The 14,717-nt window shown below is 36.6% G+C and overlaps 1 long non-coding RNA gene across 2 annotated transcripts in view; it reads right to left on the bottom strand.

Annotated features, from left to right (window-relative positions):
- The window catches only part of LOC105734572 (uncharacterized), an 885,080-nt gene that overhangs the window by 198,562 nt on the left and 671,801 nt on the right, over window positions 1-14,717 (bottom strand). For both annotated transcript variants that reach the window (XR_010338163.1, XR_010338164.1), the window contains exon 5: window positions 2,097-2,245. This is a non-coding gene — a long non-coding RNA (uncharacterized LOC105734572). The remainder of the gene's footprint in view (window positions 1-2,096; window positions 2,246-14,717) is intronic.

Below are 14,717 nucleotides of genomic sequence, written 5' to 3'. Positions count from 1 at the left end.
TAGTTACTTTTCTGTGTTGAAAATACTTAAGATTTACTCTCTTAACAGTTCAAATATTGGATACATTATTCTTACTTATAGTCCAGGCTGTACATTAGGTCTCCAGAACTTATTTATCTTAACTACAAGTTTGCATGTATGTTGATGAGAGATACTAGCCTAAGGTTTCCTTTTTGGCAATGTCATCTTGTTTTAGTATTAGGGTAAAGATACCCTGATAGAATGAGTTAGGAAGTGTTCCTTCTGCTTTTCTGCTTTCTGGGAGGGATTGTGGATTACTGGTATTATTTTTTCCTTAAATGTTTGATAGACTTTACCAGTGAAACTATCTGGGCTTGATCATTTCCTTTTTTGAAAGGCTATTTTATTGATTTGTTTTTTGAAAAATGGATAATAGTCCTATATCTATTTCTTTTTGTGTGTGTTTTAGTAGTTTGTATCATTCAAGAAATTAGTCCATTTCATCTAATTCATCAAATTTGTGGACATAGAGTTGTTCAGAATACTGTATTCCTGTATTATCTTTTTATATTCATGGAACAGTAGAGATGACCCTTCTTTCATTTTTAGTATTGATAATTTCTTTCTCTCTTTCTCTGTCAGCTTGGTTAGGGTTTTGTTTACTGATTTTTTTTTTCAAAGAAATTGCTCTTGGTTTGTTAATTTTCTCTATTGCTTTCCTGTTTTCAATTTCATTGATGTAGGCTCTAATTTTCATTTCTTTTCTTCTGCTTGATTTAGGCTTAAATTACTCTTATTTCTCTAGTTTCCTAAGGTGGAAACTTAGGTTACCAATTTTTCAATCTTTATTTTTTTCTGATATATGCATTTAATGCTATAAAATTTTCTCTAAGCATTGCTTTTGCTGCATTTCACAAATTGTGACAAGTTTTAGTTTCATTTTCTTTTAGTTCAAAATATTTTAAATGTTTTAAGATACTTATTTAAGTCATGTGGTATTTACAAGTGTGCTAATTTACAAATACTTGGGAATCTTCCAGGTATCTTTGTGTTACTGGTTTCTAGTTCAATTTCATTGTTGCCTGAGAACATAATTTTTACTCTTTTAAATTTGTTAAGGTATGTTTTATGGTCCAGAAGGTGGTCTGCGTTGGTGCATGTTCCATGTAAACTGGAGAAGCATGTGTACTCTGCTGCTGTTGGATGGAGTCCTTCATAAACATCAATTAAATTAAGTTAATTGATAGTGCCATTTAGGTCAGCTGCAGCCTTAATTGATTTTCTGCTTGCTTAATACAACAATTACTGATAGGGGTGACAGGGGATGAAGTCTCCAACTATAATAGTGGATTCCTCATTTTATCGTTTTAGTTCTGTTTTTGTTTCATGTATCTTTAGAGGCATTTATGTTTAGGGATGCTATGTCTTCTTAGAGAACTGACCCTTTTATCATTATGTAATGTCTCCTTTAACCCTGATAAATTTCCATTTTCTGAAATCTGCTGTGTCTGAAATTAATAAAGTTACTTCAACTTTCTTTTGATTAGTGGTAGCATGTTATATTTTCTCTATCACTTTGCTTTTAACCTATCAGTTTTCACATTTAAAGTGATGCTCTTGTAGACAATATATAATTAGGTCTTGTTTTACAGCCACTATGACAATCGCTGTCTTTTAACTGCTGTATTTAGACCATTCACATTTAAAGTAATTATTTATATATTTGGGTTAATATTAACCATGCTTGTAACTTTTTTCTTATATATTACCAGAAGCTTCCATTCTGTCTTTCCTGGTTTGAGTTGAGCATTTTATTTCATTCAGCTTTTATTTCTTCTTTTAGCATAGAAATTATGCTTATTTAAAAAAGTTTTTTTGGTGGTTGCCCTAAAGTTTACAAAATATATTTTAAACTAATATAAGTCCACCTTCACACAACAGTATTGCATTTCAAATGTAGTGCAGGTACCTAGTAACAGTGTATTCTCAACTTCTTTCTCTCTTCCCTTGGGACATTGTTTATCCATACACTATAATCATATAGTACATTGTTACTATTGTTACTTGTTATATATAACAAGAATATAACTGTATATAACAATTAAGAATAAGAAAAATAAAATATTTTATTTTACCTTCATTCATTCCTTCTCTGTTGTAGATCCTTTATGTAGATCCAAGCTTCTGACTTTTACAGTTATCCTTCTGCCTGAAGAAAATCTTTTATCTTTCAACATTTCTTGCAGGGCAGTTCTGCTAGCAATGAATTATTTCACTTGTTTGTCTGAGAAAAAGACATTTGACAAAAAATTTATATATAGAATTGCAACTCAGTGATTTTTCTTTCAGCACTTTAAATATTTCACTCTACTCTTTTTTTTAACTCTACTCTCCTATTTTTTATCTGAGAAACATTCATGAATAATTTTTCTGTATAGAATACCAGGCTTGTGATTTTTCTCTTTCAGCACTTTACATATTTCACTCTACTCTCTTGCATGGTTTCTGATTAAAAGTCAGTTGTAACTCATATTCTTATTCCTGTACAGGTAAGTTGTTTTTATTCTCTGGCTTCTTTCAAGATTTTGTTTGTAATTTTCTGCAGTTTGAATATGATATGCCGACGCATGTTTTTTGGGATTTAACCTGCTTGGCATTCTCTGAGGTTCCTGGATGTGGTTTTCTGTCTAGCATTCATTTTTGTAAGTTCTCAGTTATTATTACTTCAAAAATTTCTCCTGTTTTTTCTCTCTTTCTTCTCTTTTTGGTATTCCAATTGCACACATGTTATATCTTGTGAAATTGTCCCTCAGTTCTTTAAATGTTATGTTCAGTTATTTTTTTCATTCTTTTTTTCCTCTTTACATTTTAGGGTTTTTTTTCTTCTAACTTATCTTTAAGCTTATTGATTCTTTCCTTAACTGTATTGTGTCTACTGATAAGTCCACTGAAGGCATTCTTCATTACTGTTAAAGTGCTTTTGATTTCTAGTATTTCCTTTTGATTCTTAGAGTTTCCATATCTCTGCTTACTTTACTTATCTGTTCTTGTATGTTGTCTATTTTTTCCATTACAGCTGTATCATATTATTTATTGTAATTTTATATGCCCTGTCTGGTAAATCCAACATCTCTGTCACACCTGAATCTGGTTCTGATGCTTGGTTTGTCTCTTCAGACTTTTTTTTTTTTTTTTGCCTTCTGGCATGGTATTTTTTAATTGAAAGTTGGACATGTACTGGGTAATAGGAACTGAGGTAAATATGCCTCTGGTGTGAGGTTTATGTTAATTTGGCTAGGAGTTGGGCTTTGTTTATGTTTGCTGTAGCTATAGGTACCAGAGGCTTCAAATTCCCAAAGTACTTCTTCTAGGAGAGGATCTGTGTCTTTCAGCTCTTTCAGCTGTAATTTACTCTTGTTATACTGGAGCCTCCTTTGTATGATGAGAAAGTGTGGAGGAGGTGAAGCATTCTACAGTCTTCCAATTGAGTCTCAGCCTTTTACCTGACTTGTGTCTCTGACCTGTAATCACCAAGAATCAAAAGGAAAGTGTTTCTTTTTGTATAGTTTCCCCCTTCCAATCAGGTGAGGAATGCTAGAGGGGGCTACAGTGAGACATCTGGGACAAGACTCCGGTAAAGTCCTTTCCTCTGAAGACTAGGCCTTTGTTAAGGAGAAGGTTCTGGATTTTTTTTTTTAACAAGATTACCCTTCTACTCTCCCTGCCATAGCCACAAGGGTACCTTTATTGACTCTTCACCATAGAACCTAGTTGGGATCCTGGAGATAAAGCCAATGAAATTATGGTGGCCGCAAGGAGCTTCTCAGTCTCAAGCCAGTCGACACTCAGCCTCCAGCAACTTATCAAAATTACTATGTAAGTGTTCCTACAAGTTTATGGCTCCAGTGGCTTCTATTTTAGGTAAGCAGATTGTGTTTGTGACTCTGGATTTGCCTGTTACTAGATTTCAGCATGGTGATTTGACTTGCAAATTTAGTTCTCTGATGGGTCCAAAACAAGTTGTTGATTTTTAGCTTGTCCAGCTTTTGCTTGCTATAAGAATGGGAGTGACAGCTTCTAAGCTCTACTTGTCTGAGCTGTAACTGGGAATCATAATTATGTTTGAAGATACAATTACCACAACTTTTTATAACACCTCAGAAAGGTAGTTATACTTCTCTTTATCTTACACATAAACCAGTGGGGCTTCAGTAAGGTGAAATTATGTGTCCAAGATCATGTGTATGTAAGTCTAAATGGTTCTAAATCTTATGCACCTTATTTTCTTTGAAAACAGCTAAAAATCCTATCAATATTTTTATATGTGCAGATATTTATACATTGAAATATTTCTTGCTGTCAAGTTCATGCCTACATATTTTGATGTGGGGGGTGTGTGTAGGGGCGTGCGATTGACTAATAGTACAGGGCAACCTATTATCATTAGTTCAGGCAATTAATTTATTGGTTTATTCCTTTTGCCGCCACTCCATTCTTCCATTGCCCCTTTCCTAGCCTCCACCAAGGACGATCATTGAAAAATATTCAATAAGTATTTCATTTCATTTCATTTTAGAGATCTTATTTTTTGAGCAGTTTTAGGTTCACAGTAAAATTGAGAGGAAGGCACAGAAATTTTCCATCTATGCCCCAAATCCTCACACATGCATTCATAACCTCCCAAATTATCAACATCCCCCATCAGAGTGGTACATTTGCTACAACTGATGAATGTACCAGTTAATGTGTATATTTTATGAATAGGCTCTTGTAAAATGTGTCTTGTATTATGTGTATGGGTTTTCAATTTGCATAATTGCTATTTTCTTTTCTTTTTCTTTTTTTTTTTGGAACAGGGTCTCACTTTGTCATCCAGGCTGGAATGCAGTAGTGCAAACATGGCTCACTGCAGCCTGGACCTCTTTTCTTATTATATATTTCATTCAGCTTATTTCTTTTTATTCCTAGCACTGTGTTTTTAAAATACATCCATACTGCTCTGTGTATACATGGTTGGTTCAAACTACTGCATAGTACTTCAGCTTTATAATTTCTGTAAAAATATTACATATTCATTGTAGAACCACTCAGTGCCAAAAAGTGAAAACTAGAAAAAAAAAGATCACCAGAAATTGTATCATGAGAGACCATAGTTGTCATTTTGGTGAACCTCCTATAAGATACCTCTCTGCACATATATATACATGTATTATGTATATTCAATTTTACTTACATAGGATTGCCCTGCACATGTTATTTTTTGACTGGCCCCTCTCATTCATCACTATTTCATGGACAACATCTCATGCAACAAATATAGATCCACAACATGGCTTTTAAAGATTGCTCGGTATTCTGTTGTATGGTTTCACCACACTTAAATAGTTCCATTTATGGGCATTTTGCTTACATTTATTTTTATTTATTATTATAAACACTGCCTGCCTCAGCAAACAGCCTTCTGCAGACATCTTTTCCCACTTATGCAATTATCTCTTCAAAGTGAATACTTTTTGCCCACCACATGGGTTGAGCTAGGTTTCTTCATGCCACCCACAAAATTCATGCTTTTTCCACTGCTTTATGTTGCCCAAAGACTCAAGGGCTAAAATGGCTTCAGCTATTAAATTCTGTGAGTTTATACGTTTGTGAACATTGGCAGTTGGGGAGGAAGTCACAAGACAAAGTGGCTCTCTTTTCAGCTCTGCTCCAGTAAGCAGGACCTGTTTTTCACTTTGTGGCAGAATAAATGCAAATAAATAGCTGTCAGAAATTAGTAGTTTATTTAATTTGATTAAAATTAGACTTCAACACTAACTTTGATGAAATCAGATTCTCTTTTAAGTATTGTTGATCTTGACACTAAACGTGCCAGAATTATTTAGAGGAACATTATTCTCCCAGTATTTACAACTCAGATATATGCCAAGAAACCTCTTCGGTATGTCTGTTTTCCCAAGATATTTTGGGCTGAGATTTGAAAACTCAAGAAATCTAGATACATATGTTTGGGTACATGTTCTTAAATAAACCAAATGTTTCCTTGTTTCAATTTTTAACATGTTTGGTTCTTCTACATAGTTTAGGAAAATCTAATTCAGAGTTCTGATAAATCAAAGTTTTTTGGGAGGAGTAGTAAACAAAGCTTTTGTTTAATGCCTTAGCAAAGAGCCTTCTGACTGTTTAAACAAAAACTGCCTCGCTTACATGTTGCCCAAAGATCCAAGGGCTAAAGTGGCCTCCACTATTACATTCTGTGAGTTTATTAGTTTATAAACAAATGTATATCAAGTTGATAAGCAATGTTTTTTGGTCATGGTTTGGATGAGTGTGAGACGTTGAACTAAAAACACCGTTTTACCTTTAACTGAGGTACAAGTGAAAAAAGCATTTTGTTATGGCGATTTGCTATAGGCTTTTATTAGCCAATTTGACTTCCAATATTACATAGAAATAATAAAGCTTCAATTTTTAAAAAGTCAATTAAATATTTTAGTGTTTTTACTATTCTAGTATAAACCAATTAACAGTTGGAACACTGCTGATTTTGCTATTTACTATAATGGTTTATTTTCCTCCTGGGTCCATGTCATGAAGTTATGTTTATGATATTATTATGGGACTCAAACTGGACCAGCATCATTTTTCCTCCTCTCCTCCCTCCCACTTCTTAGGTGATTGCTCCACTTCCCCACTGTGATCAGGCCTGCTTGGGGAGGTCTTCTGCTCCCACCATAGACTGACCTTCTGCTCGGCTCAGCGATAACTTGAGAGGAAGGAGATTTGCCCTCCCAGTGGGAAGCTTCTTCAGTCAAAATTGCATAATCTGTATAATGATCACTCTTCTTTTCGATCACAAACATTAGTCTTGCTCTTTGAGTTTGGTAGTTTTCCCCCATTAAGGGCCTTCTACCACCTCCCTGTGGGACTGGGTTGCTATGGTTATGGGTGTATCAGGACCCCATCATCATGTTCTCTGCTGTTCCTGTATCAGGGCCAGTTTCCTGCATTCCTGCTGGAGGGTTCCACACCATGATATCCCTGGAGCAGGCCAACAGTTCTCAAATCCTCTTCATGACTAGGGGGTTAAAATTCTCTAGGACGTTTGGCAAGTTACTTAGCCTCTGTGTGCCTCAGTTACTTTGTTTGTATAATGGGGATCGTGAAAGCGACCAACTCAAGGGGTTGCTGTGAGATTAAATTAGTTCATATTTGTAAAACACTTAGAGCTGTGCCTTGGTGATAGGAAGGAGTGTGTGATGGGTTAGAATTAGAAATACCACCAAAATTCTGAGATCTCAGAATTATCAAATCTGGAATTCTGTTCTGTGGTCACATCCCACTGTCACCTTCATTGCCTGAGCATAACTAATAAATTTTATTCTAAAATATCCCTATTTTGGAACACTAATTTGGTCATAGATAAGGGTCTTTTAAATGGATATATAAAAGGGACTGTGTATTAAAATTAGGAATACGTAAATACAATATATTCTGTTGTTTTTAAAATTTTGCCATTTGATTGTCAAGATAAATTTATTTAAAAGTTATTGATCAGTGTGTTTCTAAGAGTCTTGAAGATCTCATGGGCTAGAATATAGTTTCATTCATGCACACATATACCTACAAACATATAATTGTTCCTATCTCTTAGAGAACATTTTCTCTAGCTCCCCATGTAATATTTTGTGTTTTTGTGTTTTCCAATCATCAGTTCAACAAATAATCTGATGTGAGAAACATGCTGTGCCAATAAAATATCCTCAAATCCCCAACAAACAATTATGATAGTCTTATGTTATTTAGAACAGAGAAGCAGGGGCTGCAAATAAACAGCCTTGCTTACATCATGACTGTAAACAAATTAACTGGAATGGCAAACTGACACACATGAATTAAAGGGTACCTACCTCTCCCTTTCTTCACTGTTAGCACTATACCTGTCCAGGTGTGCTGTCTTAGTTTTCTCTAGCTGTTATAACAAATCACCACAATCTTAGTGGCTTAAAAACAACACATTTATTATTTTGCAGTTCTGGAGGCCATAGAGCTGTGTTCCTTTTAGGAGGCTGACAAGCAGAATATGTTTCCTTGCCTTTTCTAACTTCTAAAAGCCTCCTGCATTCCTTGCCCCACGACTTCCTTCCTCTGTCATCAAAACCAGCAGCATAGCATCTTCAAATCTCTCTCTCTCTGACTCTTCTGCCTCCTTCTTTTCTTTATAAAGACCCTTGTGATGACCTTGGCCCAAGCAGATAATCCAGGATAATGTTTCCAGTTCAAGATGCTTAACTTAATCACACTTGCAAAGTCCGTTTTGTAATGTAAGGTTACATGTTCACAGCTTCAGGGGATTAAGGCATGGACCTCTTTGGAGGGGTGCATTATTGTGCCTACCACAGATATGCTCCTGAATAAGACCTTGAATGCCATCCAGGCATTTGGCTCTCCCTACCTGGCTTTTATATGAGTTTGCAGATAGGAACTGTGATAAATTCCTATCAGTTATTACGGTCCCTTTCTTTCCCTCTCCTCACGAGTCTTTTCATACATTTAAACAAGTCAGATAGTTGTTAGTGTTTACTTAAATGATGAAAATACTCTGGAGTATTGTGGGAAAGGATTTAATGAGGAAGACACCCCCACTCTTTGTGTCTGTCTTTGACAGCTGCATGAAGAAAGTAAAACTTGACTCTGAAACTACATCAGTAAAGAATTACACAATGCCAAAGGATGATATGGGTCTTTGAAGCCATTTGGGAAAATGGATATAATTTGGTCCTTATGATATTTTCTGAGGGAAAACTTCAGAAATGTGAAAATCTGAATTAGCAAATTCAAAGAGGGCCAGAGAGAGATCTTGAGGACAAGGCCAGTGGCTTCCCAGGTTCTGCATTTCCAGCCCTGAGCACAGTGTTCCACATGTTGGAGACGATTACTAAATGATTAGTGAATAAATGACTTACTGAAAGTATCCGAGGAACAGCTTAAGCCCTGGGAAAGATCTGGCCTTTGAAATGTGACTTGGAAACAAACAAAAAAAATAATGGGTTTGATATCCTCAGAAAAGAGTACACCACTACATTCACTTTTTTCTTACTGCTGACTCACACAGCCATCCCTCATTGATTATTGCTCTGTTGATGTAAAAGAAAATAAACCCCTGGTATCACTCTCCTCTGTCCTTATTTGAAAGATGAAATAGCAGAACTGTTTCTCTGTTTATTTTGCTCACACATTTCTATTGTTTAAAGCACAATTTTCAAATTCGTTTCTAGCTTAGTGAATTGATTTTTTATTACTCGTGCTGAGCAGTTGACAGTAATGATTTATTGCATCTCTGGGATTTTGGCAGCTCCTTACCACTCATAGTTTAATTCACAGTTTTCCCTAATGGCTTTAGTGTCTGTGGTGTTTGCTCCTGTAAAGTGAGGCACCACTGGGAGATGTGTACTCCTGGCCCTGCGCTCTGGCCTTAGGTTTCTTTTCTCCTCGCTGTGTGACTGTGTTGACTGGAAGGGGAGAGGGCATTCATGAACAGGGGAAACCTGATGCTTTCGCCTGTCCTAAGAACTGCAGCTATTGTAGCTTTGTGCTATGTGCTGGAGGCTGGTCCACTTGAAAGGAAGCCAAGGTGGAGCTGAGAGAGAAGGGTAAGTGCATGTGTCTTAGAGAGATGGGCTACTTTTTAGGCTTCGTAACAATGACAACAAACATAGCAACCCATTGTGCCAACCATTATAGTATAACGGTATTAAGACATGGACATCTTTGGAGGGGTCCATTATTGTGCCTACCACAGATATGCTCCTGAATAAGATCTTGAATACCATTCAGGCATTTGGCTCTCCCTACCTGGATTTGTATGAGTTTGCAGATAGGAACTGTGATACATTCCTACGAGTTATTATGGTTCCTTTCTTTCCTTCTCCTTATAAGTCTTTCCATACATTTAAACATGTCAGATACATTATAGTACAACCATATTAGTACAAGCATTGGCGAATTATATCCTGTGGGCCAAATTTGGGCTACTACCTCTTTGTGTAAATAAAGTTTTATTGGAACACAGCCACATCCATTCATTTACCTAATGTCTATGGCTGCTTTTGTGCTGCGATGGTAGAGTTGAGTAGTTGCAGAGAGACCATATGACCTATGAAGCAAAAATTATAAACGCTTATCAGAAAACATTTGCTGACCCTTCATCTTCATGATACGAAAATGGTTTTGGTAATATCAATGCCAGTTTACAGAAGTGGAAACAGACGCACTGAGATGATACATAACATGTCCGAGGTCTTACAGCTAGTATGAGGTGCAGAGACTGACTTAGAAGCCAGCAGGTCTATAACATACTGCCTTGAATAATTACTCAGAGAATGTAGTAATTGCTAAACTTGCCATATTAACATGTCTGTCTTATTTCTTTCCATCCTCACAGGGTTTGGCATTATGAAATCTTTTCAGATAATCATCACTTGTCTAATGGGTTTGTGGGACTTTTAATTTTTTTAACTAAAAATTTGTGGGATTTTAAACTTTTTTAAACTTAGAACTGCCTATTAATTGTTTGAACCATTTGTACAGACTAGCGGTTCTTACCCTCAGCTACACAGTGGAGTCACTTGAGAAGCTCTACAGGTATTGCTACTGGGTCCCCTTGCTTCCATATCATGATTTCATTGGTTTGGGATGCAGTCTGGGTATGATGCCTTTTCAAAAGCATCAAAAGATTCTGTTGGGCAGCCAGAATTGAGAACCACTAGAATAGACAATTGTTAAGTCTCACCCTAAAAGATATGAGAGGTCTTTCCTAGTGAGCCAACAATCAATACAAAATGAAGGAAGATGCCGGGCGAAGTGGCTCGTGCCTGTAATCCTAGCATTTAGATGGCTGAGGCGGGTGGATAACTTGAGGCCAGGAGTTCAAGACCAGCCTGGCCAACGTGGAGAAACCCCATCTCTACTAAAAATACAAAAATTAGCCGGGCGTGGTGGTGCATGCCTGTAGTCCCAGCTACTCAGGAGTTTGAGGCATAAGAATCGATTGAGCCTGGGAGGCGGAGGTTGCAGTGAGCCAAGATTGCACCACTGCAATCCAGCCTGGGTGACAGGGTGAAACTCCATCTGAAAAAAAAAAAAAGAAAAAGAAAGGAAAGAAGAAAAAAGGGATAAGCAACTCATTAGAAACAGGGGCCTATTGTAAACATGTTACAAGTTGGTGAGCCCAATGCAAGAAATATTCCACAGTGCTAAGAATAAAAAGAAATAAACTGAATAAAATAGATACTAGGAAAAGATGTTAAGGCTACAGTGAGCCATGTTTGCACCACTGCACTCCAGCCTAGGTGACAAAGTGAGACTGTTTTTTAAAAAAAGACAATAGCAATTATGCAAATCAAAAACACATGCACATAATACAAGACACATTTCGTGATGATAAGGAAAATTGGGTTAGGTTCTAGACTTAATCTTCTTATTTGGGCATAATTATACTGACTTTTTCATGCCCAGGGTGAGAGGAGAACTCATAATTGGAAAGAAAGAGTGGAAAAATTGAACATCCTCCTTTAAAAGGCTGCATATGGCTTGTGCATTCATTTAAAAACTGCAGTCTCTTTCTTTTACAAAATGTATACTTTGAATTTCTTCCTCTTTTAACCTTTACTGATGGGCAAATTAAATCAGGACTGATTTAAATTCAAAGAGTTTGTTAACTGACGCCTGCCTCGAGGAATGACATCATAATCATTACCAGCAAATTTTAAGTAAGCCCTCACAGGGGACTCTGTGGCACTGTGCTGGTTCTTCATCTCTCAGAAAGTGCACCTTCATTGCAGTGCCTGGAAAGACATAATCACAGCTGAAATTCCAAATAAATATCTCACTCCTCAGATTCTTTCCACTGTTTCTATTTGCACTGATGATGGAGCCAATGTTGTTAAAACAGCGTGAGACTGAACATTTACCCATGAGCTGAGTTCCACAAGCTGTCTGTACCGGCTGGTACATCATTCCAGTAAGAAGAGTGAAATTATTAAACATCACAGAGAGCTTTACAAGATTTTTCTGAACTATCAAAGGTCACATGTGTTTTCTTGGAGACTTCAAGAGAGAAGTGGGGTATGTACATAAAATATCTGGGACATCAAGCAGGTTTATGTCTGTGCAAAAGTGGCTCCCTGTTTTCCTTTCTTAGGCATGACTGTCAAAGGAGCACAAGCATTTCTCTGTGCTCTGGCTAGGGGAAAGGAAATGTATGTTTAAGACTTGGAACATGGGAGATTTATGAGATGTTAATGTGTCAAGTCTTAGTAACCTCTCGAGAAGGCCACTTGTGAAGTCAGACTGTCATCAGTCACAGAAACCAATGCATCTGTCTTCTGAGAAATTCCTCAGAAATGTCTTCCAGAAAGATTATGAAAGATGAAAAATCTCAATACAGTGAAAAGGTGTTCTATAAATGTGAATTTTTGCTGCTTCTGGCAAGTTCTGAGCATTCCCTCAACTGAGAAATGACAAAATGATACATGCATAGAAGCTATTGAAGAAAATACTGAAACTGATTAAAGGCAGCTATACAAGGATCAATTGTTGCATATTTATGAAATTTACCCATCAAAATATGACTATGCAAAGTACATTTAAAATATACTCACATAACAGCATGATATAGACTTGCACTCAGCTAAAATTAGATAATGCTCCCTAAAGTCAAGCCAGAAAAGCAACCTGACTGTAATATAATGTGAAAGTGATTTAATAATGACATCACAGGTAAGTCCATACAAAGTGGATGGAAAAGGATATAATAAAACGTTCAGTCTAATAGTAACTGGGGATCTGGGACATTGGCATGTTTTGCATGTCAGGCATAATCAATATTTAAGGTTGGGACATGTTTTCTTCTTGTATCGACACAGTAAATTAAATAGATATCTCAGCTCATATGGGCCTCTTTCACTGAATCCGATGACCTATGATCAACAATTTTATAAGTAACAGAGTAAAAACCCAGAGAAAGTAGAGAGCAAATCTTCTGCTGTTGACCATCTGTTGCTCAATTGGATTCCTTTAACCTCAGCAGAAAGTTGTGATTTTGACCGTCACTGACATTTCCCCACTAAGACTAATGTGCATAATAGGCCTGAACAATATATATCTGCATGGCATATCAGAAAAATAGGCACATAGACCAATGTAACAGAATAGAGAACCCAGAAATAAACCCAAATATCTACAGCCAACTGATCTTCAATAAAGAAAACAAAAACATAAAGTAGGTAAAGGACACTCTATTCAACAAATGGTGCTGGGATAATTGGCAAGACACATGTAGAAGAATGAAACTGGATCTTCATTTCTCACCTTATATAAAAATCAACTCAAGATGGATCAAAGACTTAACTCTAAGACCTGAAGCCATTAAGATTCTAGAAGGTAACACTGGAAAAACCCTTCTAGACATTGGCTTAGGCAAAGACTTCATGACCAATAACCCAAAAGCAAATGCAACAAAAACACAGATAAATAGACAGGACTTAATTAAACTAAAATGCTTCTGCACAGCCAAAGAAACAATCAGCAGGGTGGGCGTGGTGGCTTACACCTGTAATCCCAGCACTTTGGGAGGCAAAGGCAGGTGGATCACCTGAAGTCAGGAGTTCGAGACCAGCCTGGCCAACATTGCAAAAACCTCTCTCTACTAAAAATATAAAATTAGTCAGACATGATGGTGGCCACCTGTAATCCCAGCTACTCAGGAGGCTGAGGCAGGAGAATCACTTGAATCCAGGAGACAGTGGTTGCAGTGAGCTGAGGTCACACCATTGCACTCCAGCCTGGGTGACAGAGCAAGACTCTGTCTCAATAAATAAATAAATAAATAAATAAATAGAGTAAATAAACAACCCACATACTGGAAGAAAATCTTTACAATCTATTCATCCAACAAAGGACTAATATCTAGACTCTACAAGGATCTCAAATCAGCAAGAAAAAACAATCCCATCAAAAGGTAGGCTAAGGACATGAATAGACAATTCTCAAAAGAAGATATACAAATGGCCAACAAACATATGAAAAAATTGTTCAACGTTACTAATAATCAGGGAAATGCAAATCAAAACCACAATATCATACCACCTTACTCCTGCAAGAATGCCTATAATAAAAAAATAAAAAATAATAGATGTTGGGAAGGCTGTGGTGAAAAGAGAACACTTTTACAGTGCTGGTGGCAATGTAAACTAATACAGCCACTATGGAAAACAGTGTGGAGATTCCTTAAAGAACTAAAAGTAGAATTACCATTTGATCCAGCAGTCCCACTACTAGGTATCTACTCAGAGGAAAAGAAGTCATTATACAAAAAAGATACTTGTACATGCATGTTTATAACAGCACAATTTGCAATGGCAAAAATATGGAACCAAACCAAATGCCTATCAAAAAATGAGTGGCTAAAGAAAAACTGTGGTGTATGTATACCATGGGATTCTACTCAGCTATAATATACAAGGAAGGAAATAATGGCATTTGCAGCAACGTGAATGGAATTGAAGACCATTATTCTAAATGAAGCAATTCAGGAATGTAAAGCCAAGCATTGTAAGTTCTCACTCATAAGCGGGAGCTAAGCTATTAGGATGCAAAGCCATAAGAATGATACATTTAACTTTGAAGACTTAGGGGAAAGGGTAGGAGAAGGGGCAGGGATAAAAGACTACACATTGGGTACAGTACATAGTGCT

The sequence above is a fragment of the Aotus nancymaae genome, unplaced genomic scaffold (genome assembly GCF_030222135.1).
Source record: "Aotus nancymaae isolate 86718 unplaced genomic scaffold, 86718_ANA_hifiasm-v0.15.2.pri h1tg000058l, whole genome shotgun sequence".
In the NCBI taxonomy this organism is placed as follows: Eukaryota; Metazoa; Chordata; class Mammalia; order Primates; family Aotidae; genus Aotus; species Aotus nancymaae.
Note: the sequence above shows the minus strand (reverse complement) of the source record. Positions and strands in the feature narration are given on the sequence as shown.